The 18,460-nt window shown below is 37.5% G+C and overlaps 1 protein-coding gene across 3 annotated transcripts in view; it reads right to left on the reverse strand.

Annotated features, from left to right (window-relative positions):
• Nucleotides 1-14,153, reverse strand: part of BICD1 (BICD cargo adaptor 1) — a 221,942-nt gene extending 207,789 nt beyond the window's left edge. For all 3 annotated transcript variants that reach the window (XM_027844386.1, XM_027844385.1, XM_027844384.1), the window contains exons 1-3: nt 14,136-14,153; nt 1,977-2,091; nt 1,120-1,197 (exon numbers count right to left, since the gene is read on the reverse strand). The gene's annotated coding sequence lies outside the window, so the exon portion shown is untranslated. The remainder of the gene's footprint in view (nt 1-1,119; nt 1,198-1,976; nt 2,092-14,135) is intronic.
• Nucleotides 14,154-18,460: the final 4,307 nt, after the last annotated feature.

The following is an 18,460-nucleotide window of genomic DNA, read 5'->3' on the forward strand; positions in this document are numbered from 1 at the left end:
GTGTGTGTGTGTGTGTGTGTGTGTGTGTGTGTGTGTGTGTGTGTGTGATGAATGAAAACCCTGAGAGATAGAGTTTCCCACTCAACTAATGAACATGTACCTTGAAGGCTAAGAGCAAATTTCATCATTCAACCATGCCCTTCAGAGGCTAACTGACCTTTTCAAGACATGGGTTTTAACAGAAATAAGAGGGAAAAGGGAGGATCACAAGTTAATAATTAGTTACTAATATAACAGTGAAATAATTTCTCTCATTCTCCCCTTTGATTCACTTGAGAGATCTCAGTGAATCACTAACTGACATGACAAACACTTCATCAAGGGTTTTTAACCACGGGGCTTATAATGAAAAATAATATAAGGGGAAGAAGGAGAGAGATTGACTCTATTCATTGACAGGAGCCATTGAGGGCAATTCCCTTTGGCAAACGTGCCTTACAAAAGATAATGGCACAGTCTCTTTCTCAGTAACCCATTCCCACTATTTCATCAGTCCATCACATTTTAGGGCTCAGAAGTATCATCTCACTTAGCTGTCTGGTTTCTGAAACATCTCTTGATGTAGTCCTCTGATCCTCTTAGCCATGCTGGAATGTATGGGGTTTCAAAGCAGCTTCTAGTGGATTTGCTTCTCCAGTTCACATCACTCACAGAGACCCTCTTTCCTATTAAAATTTCTTGCAAAATAGATCTTAATACAATTCAACTTTGCTTTGCCAATAATCACGTCAGGTAGTGAGAGTTAGCTCAGACCTCAGAGTTCTAATAACAACATCAAGTTAGGAACCTCTAGACCAGAGAATTTACATTTCTCTATATTCCTTGGTGCTCCTATTCTTATCTCAACCAGCCAGCAACAGGCTGGAAGGAAAATCTAAAAGAATCTATGTGGGGCAGCTAGGTGGCGCAGTGGATAGAGCACTGACCCTGGAGTCAGGAGGACCTGAGTTCAAATCTGGCCTCAGATACTTGATTACTAGCTGTGGGACCCTAGGCAACTCACTTAACCCCATTGCCTAGCCAAAAAAAAAAAAAGAAGAAGAATCTATGAGCATCTGACTGGTAGAATGAGCCCTTTTGGTTATGAATGCCAGTATAGTTATGTGGGCTAAAAAGTACCTTTTAAATTGCCATTGAGTCCACCATCATTTAACTTCTGGTGTTCATCTATTTCCTTCTTCACCTTGGATTCAAGTCCTAGAAAGAGAAGGAACCCATAATTGCCTTGTGATGCAAGTTGGCAAATTGTTATGTTGATCTGTTTAAGAAATTCAAATAACTGAAAAATTAAAAAATTCTGAACTCAGTTTTTATATTTGGCATATATAATTATCTGATCTTGTGTTTTACACATGCATACACACACAAATATATGTGTGTGTATACATATAGATATAAACAAAATTTTCACTCTATTTTGTTATTTACTCTAGTTATTTACTTTTATCTGATCATTCCCCTCCTTAGAAGGATGAGGTTCTGCTAAGGAACTAATAACAAAACACTTTTTATAAGAAAATTGCCTCTAATACAAAAATGAATTCATTTAGAAGTTGTGAAATTAACTTCAAATATAGCAAAAGATTCTGGGATGGAATGTATAAATACATTGAGTAATCTATTTCAAAACAGTGTTTGGAAATAAGTTGTTTATAATAAAACATGTTTAGTTACTAACCATGTTCAAATGAATAACCCTGAGTGAAATTAAATATCTCTGTGAGGTAACACAAGATAGACCCACAAGTCACTCTTCTCTTAAGATAACTAATCACAAGGAAATTTTTTTCCTTAACACAGTATGGAAACCATTTATGATATTAACCTCACTAAATAATAGAATTACATACTGGTCTCACAGATCTTTATATCATTGCCTAATTTTTCCCATGCCATTGTAACATAATAAAGGAACTTATACAGGAATATATAACTAGTGACAGAAAGATGACAAGGCCAAACACTCATCTACTTACTTATTTAGAATATAAAAAGGACTATAATTCCAAGCTGAATAGCTCATAGTAGCTCAGATGTGCTCCAGTATTGGCCTTCAAAATAAAGATTTAATCTTGTGTTCATACTGATCACCTGCCATGATATAGAAATTTGCCATAAAATGAAAATAGGAACATAGCTATAGTAAAGGGAAAATGTTCGCCTAACCTGATGTCAATTCCATGCTACAGTCACATAAGCAGGCAATTGTATTGAAAAAATGTCATAGTCAGACTTAGAGTCAGACAAGTGGGAAACTTTCCATTCAGAAGAAAATATACTGAGAAAATTGAGTCAGTTAAATCCTATCTCAGCCCATGCCAAGAGTCATTCTCCTAGGCTTCCTCATGAGAATTCCATCTGTAGTTCATAGATGTTAATCCCATAGGGCTACTAGCATCCTAGATCACTGACTCAAAAGCATTTCTTGATGATCATGCCTGAAATCAGACTCAGAATAATAACAATTATAGTCCCATAAAGTTTAACCTTTAACAGCAAATTCATACAATCAAAGCTTTGGGTGGATTGTTATTAAGGTTCACATATGGTTGAGCATGAATATTGACTCTGGTCTCAAATTGAAAATAATAAGATATTCATCATAAAAAAAATCACAGCTTAACTTACCCTGGTTAGAAACATTTGCTATGGGGGTAGCTAGGTGGCGCAGTGGATAGCACTTTGGCCTTGGAGTCAGGAGGACCTGAGTTCAAATCTGGCCTCAGACACCTGACACTTACTAGCTGGGTGACCCTGGGCAAGTCACTTAACCCCAATTGCCTCACCAAAAAGCAAAAAAAGGGGGGGGGGCAGCTAGGTGGCATAGTGGATAGAGTACCAGCCCTGAAGTCAGGAGGACCTGAGTTTAAATCCAGCCTCAGACCAAACACTTGATACCTACTAGCTGTGTGACCCTGGGCAAGTCACTTAACCCCAATTGCCTAAAAATAAAAATAAAAAAATAAAAAAAGAAACATTTGCTATGAGAGGAAGAAGCAGAGGCATGATTATAACAGCTCAAAAAGAATATGTAGGGTCCCAAAAAAAATTTCACATCAAATGGCAAAGTCTCACTAATCACAGTAGGGCTGGACCCAACTGTTATCAACACTCTCAACTTGTTGCAATAAATTATCTAGCAAATAAAAACTTATCAGGCCTTCTAAAAAGTTACACAAAAGCTTTTTACTTAGCATTCCTTTCTACTAGTATTTCTCTTTCTTAAAAAAAAGCTTAAAAATCCATCCTGATAGATTAAGCATTATAGAACTTATACTATGTCAAACATATTATCAGATAAAACAACAAAGAAAATTTTTTCCATTGTTGTAACCCAAATAAAATAAAATATTCTTAACACTGAATTTACAACCTGACAATATACAAATTACAAGAGAGTCTAGTTTTTTAACTATGTTGGTATTATTAAGTTTCACAATATAGACATATATTTAATTTTACATTAACAATATTAGGAAATACATATAAAGCTTTACCCACTTGAATTCACATCTGTTATCATCAGGTTAACTTAAAATGTGCTGGGCTAAATATTATAAGATTGTAGTTGACTGATTTTTGGCCGAGGAAGAAGAGCCCTAGGGAGTTTGATCTGATGCTGACAAGGCATGGCCTATTTTCCCCAGGCAGAAAACTTTAAGAGTTTTCATAGAAAGAGTTAATTAAATAATTCTCAATTTGAACAATACAATGAAACATTTACGGTCCTATATAATAGTTGCAGGTCACAATAACCAATATTTTTATAGTGTTATATGTATACTATGGTCAAGGCCCAAGACTAACCACTCTATGAAAAAGAGCTTCCTACACGCCATCCTGAAAGGTGTGTGAACACAACTTACCCAATGGTAAGTAGGAGACTAAAGTCAAAGCTGCAGAATAGTCTTAGGATAGTTTGGTACAATTGGTAGAGACTAAATCTTTTCCTTTTTTAATTTCCAGTTCTCAATTAAAATCAAATCACTTCTTTGCCCCTTACTCCAAAAGAATTTGGGTCCATTTGTTTGAGGGGGGAATGATGGGGTTGGGATCTGGGCCCCAGGAAGGAAAAACCCTGGACTTTCCCACTTGGCCAAATCTCTGGCATTTGCCTGAGGCTATAATCCTATCAACTAGCCTTTCATTGTGGCTACACCCAACCTCCCAATTCTGTTACCTTTAACCTAGCCTGGCCTTCCTTTGTTTTACCTCCCTATGTATGGCCCCTGGCCATTTCCCACCCTTAATCCTAGCTAGGCTCTATTCTGCCTTGGCTATGAGGTCCAGGTCCCAGGAGTTCTGTTCACCCCAGCTTACTGGTCACTCCTAGGTCCCTCCCACAGTCTTTCTGTATATAAGGTCCACCTTTTCTCCATTAAGATGCTTAGATTCTTGTAAACTAGCCACAACTCATATTCCTAAAATCTAGCCACTGCTTAGATTCTTAAAATCTAGCCAATAACATACTCCTTAAGAGTATGCCCAGTATGATGGATGTTCTAATAAACCTTGTCTTTGGCTGAAAAAAAAAATCAAATCACTGTACTTTAACCTGAGCGTAGAGCTAAATCTTGAAGTTTAAATTAATATTAACTCCCTGCTTAATTGTCAATCTGCTTCAAAAGGCCAGCACTCAGAATTACTTTAAACTATTAGCAGGGCTAGTAAAATTTTATGATTCAGCCTTTCACAGATAAGGACATTTTAAAGGGTCCTTCCTATGCCAACTTCACAATCATTATTACTATTTTCTATATTTCTAAAGATTTTTAATGATATCTTTATATCAGTCTTTTAACAATTAAATCTATAACCCAAGAGAATCAAAGAAAAACTCACTTTTCTAACAATATTTCTAACACAATGAATTATCAAGTTAATGTTAGGCATTATCTTTATACACATTGCAAATCAAATAACCGAGATCACTTGGTTTAAAACCACACAGTTAACAAGTTTCCTAATCCATACATTTTCCTAATTTGTCTTAATACGAAATAGTACAGTAACTTGTCAGAGAAATACATTTCACTTAAAATGAGACCAGAATAAATTCAATTATACTTGGATATATTTTCCAAATGGTATCATACAGAATCTCAATTTTAATTTCTATTATTTAATATTATATTTTATACAAGGGCTATTTATTCCGAGCATTTCATATTATAAGGTTCACTATTTCCAGCTATTCTACTGCCAAAGATTTTAAAAGTGAAAGTAAACTACCCTAGTTATCACACTTGGGAGTACATCATAACATAGTTCAAGAACCCATTGCTTATCAATTTTCTCCTAGCCCTCCATAACTTTCTCTATTGGTTTTCAAATCAAGCTGCAATTTTTTTCATTACTGCTATTGTTCTCAATCTTTCCATTTAAACAAAGTCAAGCTTCCTCAAACCCTCTCAAAACGCTTAAACCTTCTTTTCATTTTTTGTACATCTGTCTTATGATTCAAAAACACAAATTTTTATTTACCTTTCCTATTTTATCTCAAGCTTTTATTTCTCTCTTTCCAAATCTCAAAACCTGTTATTCAGATTACACAAGTTTCCCTTTTTTTTTTTTTTGAAATTGTACATATGTCTGGCTTGCTGTAAATTTCCTTTTGAAATTGTACATTTCAACCATATCCCCAACTGTGTTCATTCTATTGAATATTTCCTTCATGATTTTAGCACATACTGTTGTTAAACCTGATGTCTTACTACAACCTTACTTTCTCAAACTGGATAGTTAATTTCAACCCAGGTGATTTTCTTCATTAATTTGCCTATCACAAGTATACATTGTTGCTTGAGTAGTTGCAATTCACATATTCTCTAGATCAAAAGCTTCAAATCTCTCTCCTCTTTCCAAAAAGAGAAACTGTGTTGCCTATTCCTAGTCCTAGAAGACATTTGTGGGACAAATCCTTTTTTAAAAAATCCATTAAAAATGTTTTCAGTAATTACTAAAACTTTTAGGAGGCTTCTTGAAGTACAGGAGTGGGGTTCTGGGTTCTGTCTAAAGTGATCAACTTAAAGCAGTTTTCCAAACTAAATCATACTTACTCTCTTTTCTGCTTACTTACTCTTCAATTTTAAAATCTGGAGAGATTTAATACTTTGTAATTCATAAGTTAAGAGTTATAATTTTCAAATCTTACCAATATTTCGTATGCAAAGTTTTTGCAATGGTAAAATACATTTTAAACATAAATTGCTAAAATTCTAGGTGATGCATTTAAGGCCACTATAGAAAAACCTTGATGAAAGTGTGCTTTAAAGTATAAAAACTTTGGGGCAGCTAGATGTCACAGTGGATACAGCACCAGCCCTAGAGTCAGGAGAACCTCAGTTCAAATCCAGCCTCAGATATATAATACTTACTAGCTGTGTGACTCTGAGCAAGTCACTTAACCCCCAATTGCCTAACCAAAAAAATAAATAAAGTACAAAAACTTATTTTGAAGTTTTAAACACATTTCCCTGATATCAGATATTGGGTGTAAGGAGCACAATATCATCAGAGAGCAGGGAATGGTACCCATAAGTCTTCCCAGGAGATATTACCCCCACTAGTTCACAGGTAGATTTAGGGATAAGGAGAAAGCAGGAGGGAAATTTAGCCTCTTGCTGCTGCTTTTCTGAATTAAAACAAAATTTCTTACCACACTCAGCTTTAATTAGTTAGCATTTGTCAAGTTTCTAATGGATACCTTATCAATAGAAAGAGTACTTATTCAACTTCTAAAATTGGCAAAGGGAACAAGGGGGTGAAAAGTCAGAGCTAGGATCTTGGGGTCTGAAAAAAAGAAAATCTATCTTTGAGATCCACAGCCCTTCCCTCTCCCACTTTGTGCATTATTGCTCCTTGGGGAACTCCTATTGCCATTCCTCTTTTGACTTCTAAGGTCCCTTTATCTCTTAAAACAGTCTTGAGTAATGTGACCTTTTCTTCCACAGTAGAAACAAACACTTTTGAAATGCCTAAGGTTTAGATATAACCTACAACATGGCCTGTTCAACAATTTCTCTAATGACCTATATAGTAACTTCTGAAAAAAGAATGGTTTGGGCTGGAACAGGCTGCATTGGGATAACAGTCCATTCCTTTTCTACAGTTCCTTCTTTTTCTTGGTTTTCCCTTTTCTTTCTATCTTTTACCTCTTTCTCCTTTTCCTGTTTCTGTTCCTTCATAGACATAGAGGGCAATGCTTCTAATCTGCTCTATGGTCATTCCATGCCAACCAGGGCATCTCTTATGGAAATGTTTTTGTATCTCAGGAAGAGATTGATTAACAAAACAGTTGTAAATGATATGAGCATCTCTTGGACTGAAGAGGTCTAGCATCACACATAGTTTCATACTTTTGTATAGCTTACTGTAAAAATGATTAGGATTCTTACCCTCTTATTGTATTGTCTCCTGGAACCTATTCCAGTTGCACAAATATTCATATCCTCACACAAAGATCATCTGGCCTGCTGTAATCATCGGGCTTATTGGGGTCCTATTGTGAATCTTGTAAAGGCCAGTTGGAGACTCCTTTTTCTATTGGGACTGACCTGTTAGTACTATGACTGCTTGTCTTTCACTTGGGGAGAGCAAAGACACTGTTAAACAGGTTACATCTTTCCAAATGGGATTGTAGCCTTTAAATATAGCATTAAAATGATTTCTCCTAGATTCTCCTCAAAGCTAATGACATTACTTCTCCAGGTAGAAAGATCAGAGGGAGAGAGAGATTTGTATCATCTGATAGAAATCATATTGGGGGAGAAGGTTTTAGATGACCTAATTGCCTTTTCTTTCCCTGTTTTCTCTGACTTATTTAAGGAAATCCCTTCATTATGTTGTTCTTGCTATTCTTATTTCCCATTATTTATAAACATTCTTAAGCTGACTTAGGCTTAAATCTTACAATTTAATTTCAAACTTGGCCTTTTGGAGTAATGAAAAATCCCCACTGAGGTGCCACATTGCTTAGGTAGGTGAGAAGGTAACAATTCCAGTTGAAATGGTGGACTGCTTTCTATGAATTAAAGGTACAGGACATATAATAAGCAGACAATTTCCCTCATCAGCCCTTGCTTTCTATGACTGGCTGCACAAAGCCATACTCATCTATTCCATTCTATGGTAGGTGAGCCCAGGGACCTTACCTCCTTCCCTAAAGAAATTAAAGGGCAGAGGTAAAGCCAAGATGGCAGAGTAAAGGCAGGGACTTGCCTGAGCTTTCCCCCAAACCCCTCCAAGTACCTTTAAATAATGACTTTAAACAAATTCTAGAGAAGCAGAACCCACAAAAAGACAAAGTGAAATGATTTTCCAAGACAACTTAGGGCATCAGGAAAGGCCTGTCACACCTGAGTGAGAGCGGAGCACAGTCCAGTACAGGCTGTGCCAGCACAGCTCTGGCCCCCAGCAAACTAGGAGCAGGCATTGGGAGCCAGAAGCAGTAGCTCTCAGCCCACAGACTGTAAGGGAGTCAAACAACTTAACAGAAGGAAATTGCAGGGGTCTCTTTGCTAGTGTTGAGGCAGGACACTGTTGCTTTGCCTGCACTCAGATCCAGGCCACACAGTCCTGCATGACAGTCCCAGGCATGGAGGAACACTAGCACACTAGAGCTTGCAGCCACAGTGGAATGGGAACCCTCTTCACAGTTCCAGTGCAAAAAAAAAAAGAGTGCTTATGGTCACTCACAGATCAGAGCACAGGCCAGGAGAGGAGTAAACACCTCTCTTTAGATCATACCATGTTGGAAGAACTAAAAACTTACAAGGTCCTAAAAGTATCTCTGAAAACAGCTGAACAAAACCCCTGAAACTTGGGACAGTGTGCCCTCCACTCTGGAAGAGCCCTATTTTGACAAACAGTTAAAAGTTAAGCAATAGGGGCAACTGGGTGGCACAGTGGATAGAGCACTGACCCTGGAGTTAGGAGGACCTGAGTTCAAATCTGGCCTCAGACACATAACACTTACTATTGTGTGATCCTGGGCAAGTCACTTAACCCCCATTGCCTAGCCAAAAAAAAAAAAAAAAAGTTAAGCAATAGGTTGGGAAAATGAGCAAACAACAGAAAAAATTTCTGATCATAGAAAGTTACTATGGTGAAAAGGAAAATCAAAACACACACTTAGAAGAAGATAACAAAGTCAAAGCTCCCACATCCAAAGAAAAGAATAAAGGACATGAATTGTTCTCAGACCATGGACAAGCTCAAAAAGGATTTTGAAAATCAAGTTAAGAGAGGTAGAGGAAAAATTGGGAAGAAAAATGAGAATGATGCAAGAAAATAATGAAAAATGAGTCAACAGCTTGGTAAAGGAGACACAAAAAAAAACCTGAAGAAAATAATACCTTAAAACAGATTAGGCCAAATGGCAAAAGAGGTCCAAAAAGCCAACAAGGAGAAGAATGCCTTGAAAAGCAGAATTGGCCAAATGGATAAAGAGGTACAAAAATTCAATGAAGGAAAAAACTCCTCAAAAAATAGAATTGGCCAAATGAAAAGGAGGTACAAAAACTCACTGAAGAAAACAATTCCTTAAAAATTAGAATAGAGCAAATGGAAGTTAATGACTTTATGAGAAATCAAGAAACAATAAAACAAAACCAAAAGAATGAAAATATAGAAGACAATGTGAAACATCTCACTGGAAAAACAACTGACTTGGAAAATAGATCCAAGATATATATTTTTAAAATTATTGGATTACCAAAAAGTCATGATAAAAAAAAGAGAGAGAGACTAGACATCATCTTTCAAGAAATTATCAAGGAAAATTGCCCTGATATTCTAGAATCAGAGCATAAAATAGAAAGAATCCACTGATTACCTCAAATGAAAGAGATCCCAAAATGAAAATTCCTAGGAATATTATAACCAAATTCCAGAACTCCCAGATGAAGTAGAAAATATTGCAGGCAGCCAGTAAGAAATAATTTAAGTATGGTGGAGCCACAGTCAGGATAACACAAGATTCAGCAGCTTCTACATTAAAGGATTGGAGGGCTTAGAATATAATATTCCAGACGACAAAAGAGCTAGGATTAAAACCAAGAATCACCTACTCAGTAAAACTGAGTATAATCCTTCAGGGAGGAAAATGGACAGTCTATGAAATAGAAGACTTTCAAACCTTCTTGATGAAAAGACTAGAGTTGAATAGAAAATTTGACTTTCAAATACAAGACTCAAGAGAAGCATAAAAAGGTAAATGTGAAAAGGAACTTAATAAGGTTAAACTGTTTACATTCCTACATGTGAATATGATACTTGTAACTCATAACAACTTTCTCATTGTTGTGCCAGTTAGAAGGGATATATATAGACAGAGGGCATGGGTATGTGTTCAATATGAAGGGATGATATCTTAAAAAATAAAATTAAGGTGTGAGAAAGCAATGTACTGGGAGAAAAGGAAAGGGAAAGATAGAATGGGGGGTAAATTATCTCACATCAAAGAGGCACGAAAAAGCTTTTACGGTGGAGGGGAAGGTGGGGGAGGTGATAGGGAGTGAGTGAACCTTACTCTCATCAGAATTGGCTAAAAAGAGGGAATGATATTCACACTCCATTGGGTATAGAAATCTATCTTACCTTACAGGAAAGTAGAAGGATAAGAGAAGGAGGGATAATAGAAGGGAGGGCAGATTGGGGGAGGGAGTAGTCAGAAGCAAAACACTTTTGAAGAGGGACAGGGTGAAAGGAGAGAGAGAGAGAGAGAGAATAAACAGTGGGGGAGGGATAGGATGGATGGAAATATATTTAGCCATAGTAACTGTGAAAAAAAATCTGAAGTTTCTCTGATAAAGGCTTCATTTCTTAAACATATATAGAGAATTGAGTCAAATTTATAAAAATGAGAGCCATTCCCCAGCTGATTGTATTGCTAAGCGGCCTTATTTATTGCAGCTTAAATTAGTTTCGGTTTGGATTGGTTTAGAAATGACAGTCTCAAATTTGATTTATATGTAAGTATATAGTAAAAGTATTTATTATTAAGGTAGTAAAATAGGATTAAGATTAGTAAGTAGACTAGAGTTAGAGTTAGTAAGTCCCAATAGGTAACAATAACTTACCTCAATTGGTATCAAATCTTGTCACAATCAATCATCAACATCAGGGGAAGCATCTACATCTAGATCACAGGCTGGGGAGTCCCAGTTTTCAGCCTCCAGAGTCCCAATGGGAAAATCCCAGGCTACACATCTGTACCTCGAGGGAGACTCCAAAGATAAAATCGGGGCTACCTGCTTTTAGTAGTTCCTTCTAACAAAGAAAGCAGTTTGCCAAAAATATGTGATCTATGTGAAAGGAGCTGCTCTCAAAACTATCCTTGAGAGTATTCCTGTTTATGAATATCCAGTTCCTGGAGGGGTGACCAGCCCTTCCTGGGAGCAAATACCATAAACAATCCTTCAATGTCTAGCTATAAATAAGATTAACATGAAAAAAGAGTGAGGGCCAAATTGCAAGCATACTGAGCAAGATCAGAATGTCTTTTTAAATTTATTCATCACATTCAACCCTACATTCTACTCTATTTGTAAAAGGTGAATGCTTGGAGCCAAGTAATAACAAAGGAAGTTATACAATTAAAAATACATGGACTAAAACATAAAAAATTTAAGAATTAATATACCAACAGGGATTAAATCAATCAAATAAGATGTAATCCACTGAGCAATCTCATGGAGGTGGTGAATCCAAGTGTCAACTTGCCTAGAGTGATTTACATACACACATGAAGTATTTAGTACCATACATACTCTTCCTTCAACAGCTAGTAGCTTTGTGTTTGAAATAGATAAATCCCTGGATTCACCAACCCCAGAGTGCATGTTCCATAATTAACATAGGGATTCAGTTAAGCATAGGATAGCATAATTCTTTGATAGTCTGAGGGCTGAACTGGTTCATATACAAAAATAGTAGTGGTATAATGTCCACATAAAAAAGTATATCTTTTAGAGGCACAAACTGAATAATGTGCATGGAGACTGCTATTTAGCAGAGAGACTACATACTGAGACCAAGAAGTACAACAATTACATTGTGATACATACATATATATAGTGTGTGTGTGATTATATATATGTGATGCATATATATGATATATACATATACATATTATATATATAGTAAGGGTGAAAGGGTGTTTATATATATATATAATAAGGGCGAAAGAGTGTTTTCAACAAATGATTTAAAGTCTTCCATAAGAGAGGAGGTTTAGATGGCTTTGGTGTGTAAGAAACACTGTTATAACTTTCTCCTTGACATGAAACAATAACATTGGGAAACCAATATGAACAATTATCATGTAGATACATAAAAACATTCATCTTGTTAAAGGCTATTCTATTAGTAGTACTATTGTTACATGCGAGGGCAGCTAGGTGGCGCAGTGGATAGAACACTGGCCCTGGATTCAGGAGGAACTGAGTTCAAATTCAGCCTCAGACACATAACACTTACTAGCTGTGTGACCCTGGGCAAGTCACTTAACCCCATTGCCTAGCCAAAAAAAAAAAAAAAGGACAAACAGTTGTTACATGCAATATGAGTGAAATTTTCTGGAAAAGCAGTGAGATTATTAAAAGTAACACACATATAAGTAAAGGGACCTATCACTGCTTACATATCTACACTTACAAATACAGGATCATAATGCTTACTAAGATTATATGTAATATTATAAAAAGGAGCTCCAGAAAGAAAACAAGGGGTATCTATTATAATATTTAATAGGAGTTCCACAAACAATGGCATGGCAGCATACATAAAGCTGTAATACATGAGAGAAACAGTGTTATTGGTGCCTTGTGCAGTGGTCCTTGTTTTATCACTAGGGTGTCATTCTACTCAGAGTTCATCAGGAATAAAATATAATATGTGAGAGTATACTTATTTTACATGACACAATACATAACAATTGAAAAATAATAAAACAATAAACAATAATAGTATCATATAAGGCTGAAGAGAGACATGATCCTAGGGCTGGGGTCTGAGCACAAGTACCCCATCACTGCCCCCTCAGACAAATGGGACCTGAAATCTTTTGGGGCAAGGGATAAAGGTCTCGGCTTCTGAAACTGCTTCCCGCTGAGATTGGATGTAGAGCTATCCTTGCCTCGTGGGGTCCTGTTCAAGTGGTTGGTTCTTTAGCCAGTATCTGAAACTTGGCCAACACCAGGTCCAGAGGGTGATAGGTCTGGTTCTTAGACAGAGGGTGATAGCCAGCCTAAGAGGTCATCTACAAGTGGAGAGCATTGAGCCTAGAGGAGCCAAATCTGGCAAGGAAGTTAAGCAAACAAGGGCCAAAAAGGTGTAGGAAGAAAATAATCAGAAGTGGAGTAAATATGGGCTGGTATCCTTCTAATAGAGCCATCTCAAACTTGATTGAGTTATTAATTTTCAAATCAAACTACATCATTTTCCTTTCTTCTTAAAATACTGTCAAACTTCCTCACACTCAACATAATTAAAACATCTGAAACTGGCACAAAGGTATCCAAAGCAACTATCTAGGGACAGGAGGGGCTTGGATGTCTCTCATTTGTCCCTAAACCTTCTTATCTGCCTTCTATATTTTCAATCAAACCTTTATTTATCTTTTCTTTTTTTTTAGTGGTTTTTTTTTTGTTTGTTTTGGTTAGGCAATGGGGTTAAGTGACTTGCCCAGGATCACACAGCTAGTAAGTGTTATGTGTCTGAGGCTGGATTTGAACTCAGGTCCTCCTGAATCCAGAACTGGTGCTCTATCCACTGTGCCACCTAGCTGCCCCTTTTTATCTTTTCAAATCTCTTGAATGCATTACTCAGACTACTTAACTTTCCTTTCCCTTGTCATAAGACAAGGTAGCTTATAAATTATTACTCTTCACTATCATAACTGTACTGCTTTAAGGAAAAGAGGTTCCTGACTTTAAACTCACAACTGAATAGATTCACCTCCTTGTTTCACAGGCCTGTTTATCCTCCTCTAATTATATTCACTCTGGAAGCAAGAGATATTCCAGAAACTGAATCTTTTACATATCATAAGTTTAAACACCAATTTTAACTTTTGTTTAGGCCATGGAATGACTACAAATTTAGATCAAAACATCAAGATCTCACATACTTACATTGTGCTCATGTCTTCCTGACCACTTGCTTTGATCATAGAAATTTACTATAAAAGGAAACAAGCAGGGACATGTGACATGCCAAATATGACAGGATAGAACATCCTTAGCTTTGTTTGAATTCAGATAAGAGTCACAGTTCTCCAACCGTGCAATATCAATTCCACCTCATAGCCAGACTCAGGAATAGTCAGGCGGGAAACATTCCTTTTCAAAGGAACTCAATGGGGAAACTGAGCCAGAAGGATCCCATCCTAGATTGAGGCTAAGATTGTCCTCAAGGTTTTTTCCAGATGTAGATCTCCACCTGTTAACAGTACAGGATCACATTCTCTCTGAGTGGCTTGTGGAATTTCTCCTATATACTGATTTAATGCAGACAACTATACCCAAATTCAAACTCAAAATTAATTACAGTCTCAAGAACTTTTTACCTCAAACAGCAAGTTTCACTAATCATAGCTTGGAGCCAGATATAGTTATTTTTTACTCTCATAGAGTTGCAATAAACGATAAAAATTTACTAGGAGTCACGTACATAAGAGATTTCATTTGACATCTTTTCTTCTCAAATTTAAACTTGTCCTGGTATAAAAGCCAATCATTAGAAATCCTTTCTATCTATTGTACATAAACTTGCAATTTCTCAGAAAGCCAAGTTCATTGTTTAGGAACCCAAACAAGTTCTTTTCCAGGGCTGATGACCTTGCCCACACAGATGGTTTCCAGGGTCCTTAGCAAATTTACAAAATAAGAGGAATCAACATAGACCCCAGGGAGAGGCTGATCCTGGTGCCTCTGCCTGCCAGCCCCTATTCCCCAAGAAGGACTGTTCTGAATGGGCAAAAATAATCCAGTTAAGGCTTTCACTCAATCCCCTCCTTTGCACACACAGCACTTTATCCTGTTGTTCTAGAATTTCAAGGCAATTTTCCTTAATAATTTCTTGTAACATTGTATCAAGATTTTTTTTAATCATAATTTTCAGGTAGTCTGACTACTTTTATATTGTCTCTTCTCAAACTGTACTCCAGATCAGTTGTTTTTCTAATGGGATGTTTGACGTTTTCTTCTTACTGTTATTTTCTGAGCTTTGTCCCAGGGCCCAACTTTGAACACACTTTTCCACTTTAAGCCATGGCTAGGGTCCCCAGCCATGCTGTCCTGCAAACAACCTTGCTCCCTCTTCTTGATATCATTTTCTCTCTAGGTTTTCAGGACACTCTTCCCTCCTAGTTCTCCTATTTATCTGATTGCTCCTTGGTCTCCTTTTCTTCATCCAGGTCATGCCCTCTAACCATTGGTGTCTCACAAACCTCTGTCCTGGTACTCTTCTATTCTCCCTTTATATTATTTCACTTGGTGATCTCATCATCTCTCTGCTGATGATTCTTCAGTTTACTTATACAACCCTTAACCTCTCTGCTGACCACTAGTCTAACATATGCCACTATTATACATCTTGTCTGCTGCTTGTGCTAATTTTGGCCTAACAATTAACACCAAGAAACACAGGTTTTCCACCAACCAGCACCATACCATCCAAACATGGAACCATTAGTTACAGCAAATGAAGAAATATTGAATGCTGTGGATAAGTTCACTTACCTTGGCAATATACTTTCCAGGGATGTACACATAGATGATGGGGTTGATGCTCTCTTTGCCAGAGCTAGGTCAATGCTTGGGAGGCTCCAAAAGAAAGTGTGGGAGAGAAACAGTATTAGACTACCCATCAAATTAAAGGTCTACAGAGTTGCTATGTTGACCTCATTGTTGTATGCCTGTGAAACCTGAACAGCATACAAGAGCCATGCCAGGAAACTGAGTTGCTTCCACTTGAATTGTTTTAGAAAGATTCTGAAGATCACCTGGCAAGACTGAAATTCTTTCTTGAGCTGAACTGCTAAGCATTCAAACTCTACTGCAGAGAATGCAACTCTGATTACCAAACATTTGTTGGCCTGGAAGACAATTTTATAGAAACTTCACACAAGGCAAGTGCTCACATGGTGGTCAGAAGTGATACATGGACACTCTTAAGGTCTCTCTGAAGAACTTTGGAATCAGTTGTGTGACATGGGAGACACTGGCAAAGGACCACCCAGCTTGCCATGCCCTGATCAAAGAAGGCACTATGCTGTATGAGTGAAGCAAAATTGCAGTAACTTAAAAGAAACATGACATGTACAAATTTAGAGACATTTCCACTCCAAACATTCATGTGGACTATTTGTGCCTAATCTATGGTAAAGCCTCCCAAGCTCGTATTGGTCTGATCAGCCATAGTCAGTCACATTGTACCTTGTCTCCAACATAGCGATGTCATTTTGGTCCTCTTCAAGAACAAAGGATAACAACTAACTAACCAATATATCTTGAACTGGATGTCCTATAAAGATCTCAAATTCAACATTTCCAAAACTAAACTTATTATCTTACACTCTCTCTCTCTCTCTCTCTCTCTCTCTCTCTCTCTCTCTCTCTCTCTCTCTCTCTCAATTTCTCAACTTCTAGGGGCAGATAGGAGGCACCGTGGATAGAGCACTGGCTCTGGAGTCAGGAAAACCTTGGTTCAAATCCAGCCTCAGATACATAACACTCACTAGTTGTGTGACTCTGGACAAGTCACTTAACACCAATTGCCTTACCAAAAAAAAACAAAAAAACAAAAAACAAAAAACCAACAACAATTTCCCAACTTCTCTATTATTGTTGAGGGCCCCACCATCCTCCCAATCCCTCAGGCTCAAAACCTAGGCGTCCTCCTTGACTCCTCACTATCTCTCACACCATCATATCTAATTTGTTTCCAAAACCAGTTGACTTCACTTTTGCAACATCTCTTGAATAAGCCCCCTTCCTTCCACTGATCCTGCCACCACCCTGGATTATTGCAATACTCTGCTAATTTGTCTGCCTGCCATAAGTCTTTCCCTACATCAATCATTCATCCTCAGCCATCAGTGATGTTCCTAAAGCACATGTGTAATCATATCTCTCTCTCTCTTTCAGTCTCTGTCTCTCTCTCAGACACATACACACACAAACTCCAGAAGCTCCCTATCACCTACAGGATCAAATATAAAACCCTTTGTTTGTCATTTGAAGTCCTTCCTTCATAACCCACCTCCAAAAAAAAGCCAAAATTTTCAGCCTTCTTATACTCCATGTACTATAGAGCAGGTAGGTGGCACAGTGCATAGAGCACTGGACTTGGAATCAGAAAGACTCATCTTCATGAGTTCAATTCTTACTTGATTTGATTATAATGATTCAATTCTTTTCTTTTTTTTTAGGCAATTGGGGTTAAGTGACTTGCCCGGAGTCACACAGCTTAGTAAGTGTCAAGTGTTTGGTCTGAGGCCGGATTTGAACTCAGGTCCTCCTGACTTCAGGGCTGGCGCTCTAACCACTGCGCCACCCAGCTGCCCCTAATGATTCAATTCTTATATTCTATTCAATTCAGACACTTACTAGTTATGTAACCCTAAGCAAGTAACTTAACCCTATTTGCCTCAGTTCCTCATCTGTAAAATGAGCTGGAGAAGGAAATGGCAAGCCACTCCAGCATCTCTGCCAAGAAAACCCCAAAATGGGGTCACAAAGAGTCAGACACAACTGACCCATCAACTCCAATCCAGTAACACTGGCCTGCTTGCTATTCTTAAACAATAGAACACATCTCTTAGCTCAAAGCATTTTCTCTAGCTGACCTCCATGCCTGGAATGCTCTGCTTCCTGCCTTCCCTGGCACCCTTCAAATTTCAGCTAAAATCTCAGCTTCTACAGGAAGATTTTCCCAACCTCTCTTAATTCTAGTTCCTTCCCTCTATTGATTATTTCCTATTTTTCCTATATATAGCTTATAATGTAGATTGTTGTTTGTATGTTCTCTACCCATTAGACTGTGAGCTCCTTGAGAGTATGGACTATCTTTAGCCTTTCTTTCAATCTCCAGGGCTTAGTACAGTGCCTTAGCACTTAACAGATGCATAATAAATGCATGTTAAGTGAGTGACTTACCAACTTGCCTCCAGGACACTCTCCCTTCTTCCTATATGAATTTAGTGCCAGACTCAAAATCTTTCTCCCATCATCAACTCCTGCTCTCATGCTAAGGAACTTTAACATGTATATTGATACTCCATCAAACATCCTCAAATATCCCTAAGTCCTCAACTAGTTCAATTACCAGGACCTGCACTCCATCTCAGCTATAAACAGAGAAAGTCTTTGATTTTTGTCATCACCACTCAAATGCACCACTTCTATGTTCATGAACTCTAAAATTCCTTCATCTGATCACAGTCTGCTATCTTTCC

Source organism: Vombatus ursinus, unplaced genomic scaffold (genome assembly GCF_900497805.2).
Source record: "Vombatus ursinus unplaced genomic scaffold, bare-nosed wombat genome assembly UNPS02014941.1, whole genome shotgun sequence".
NCBI lineage: Eukaryota > Metazoa > Chordata > Mammalia > Diprotodontia > Vombatidae > Vombatus > Vombatus ursinus.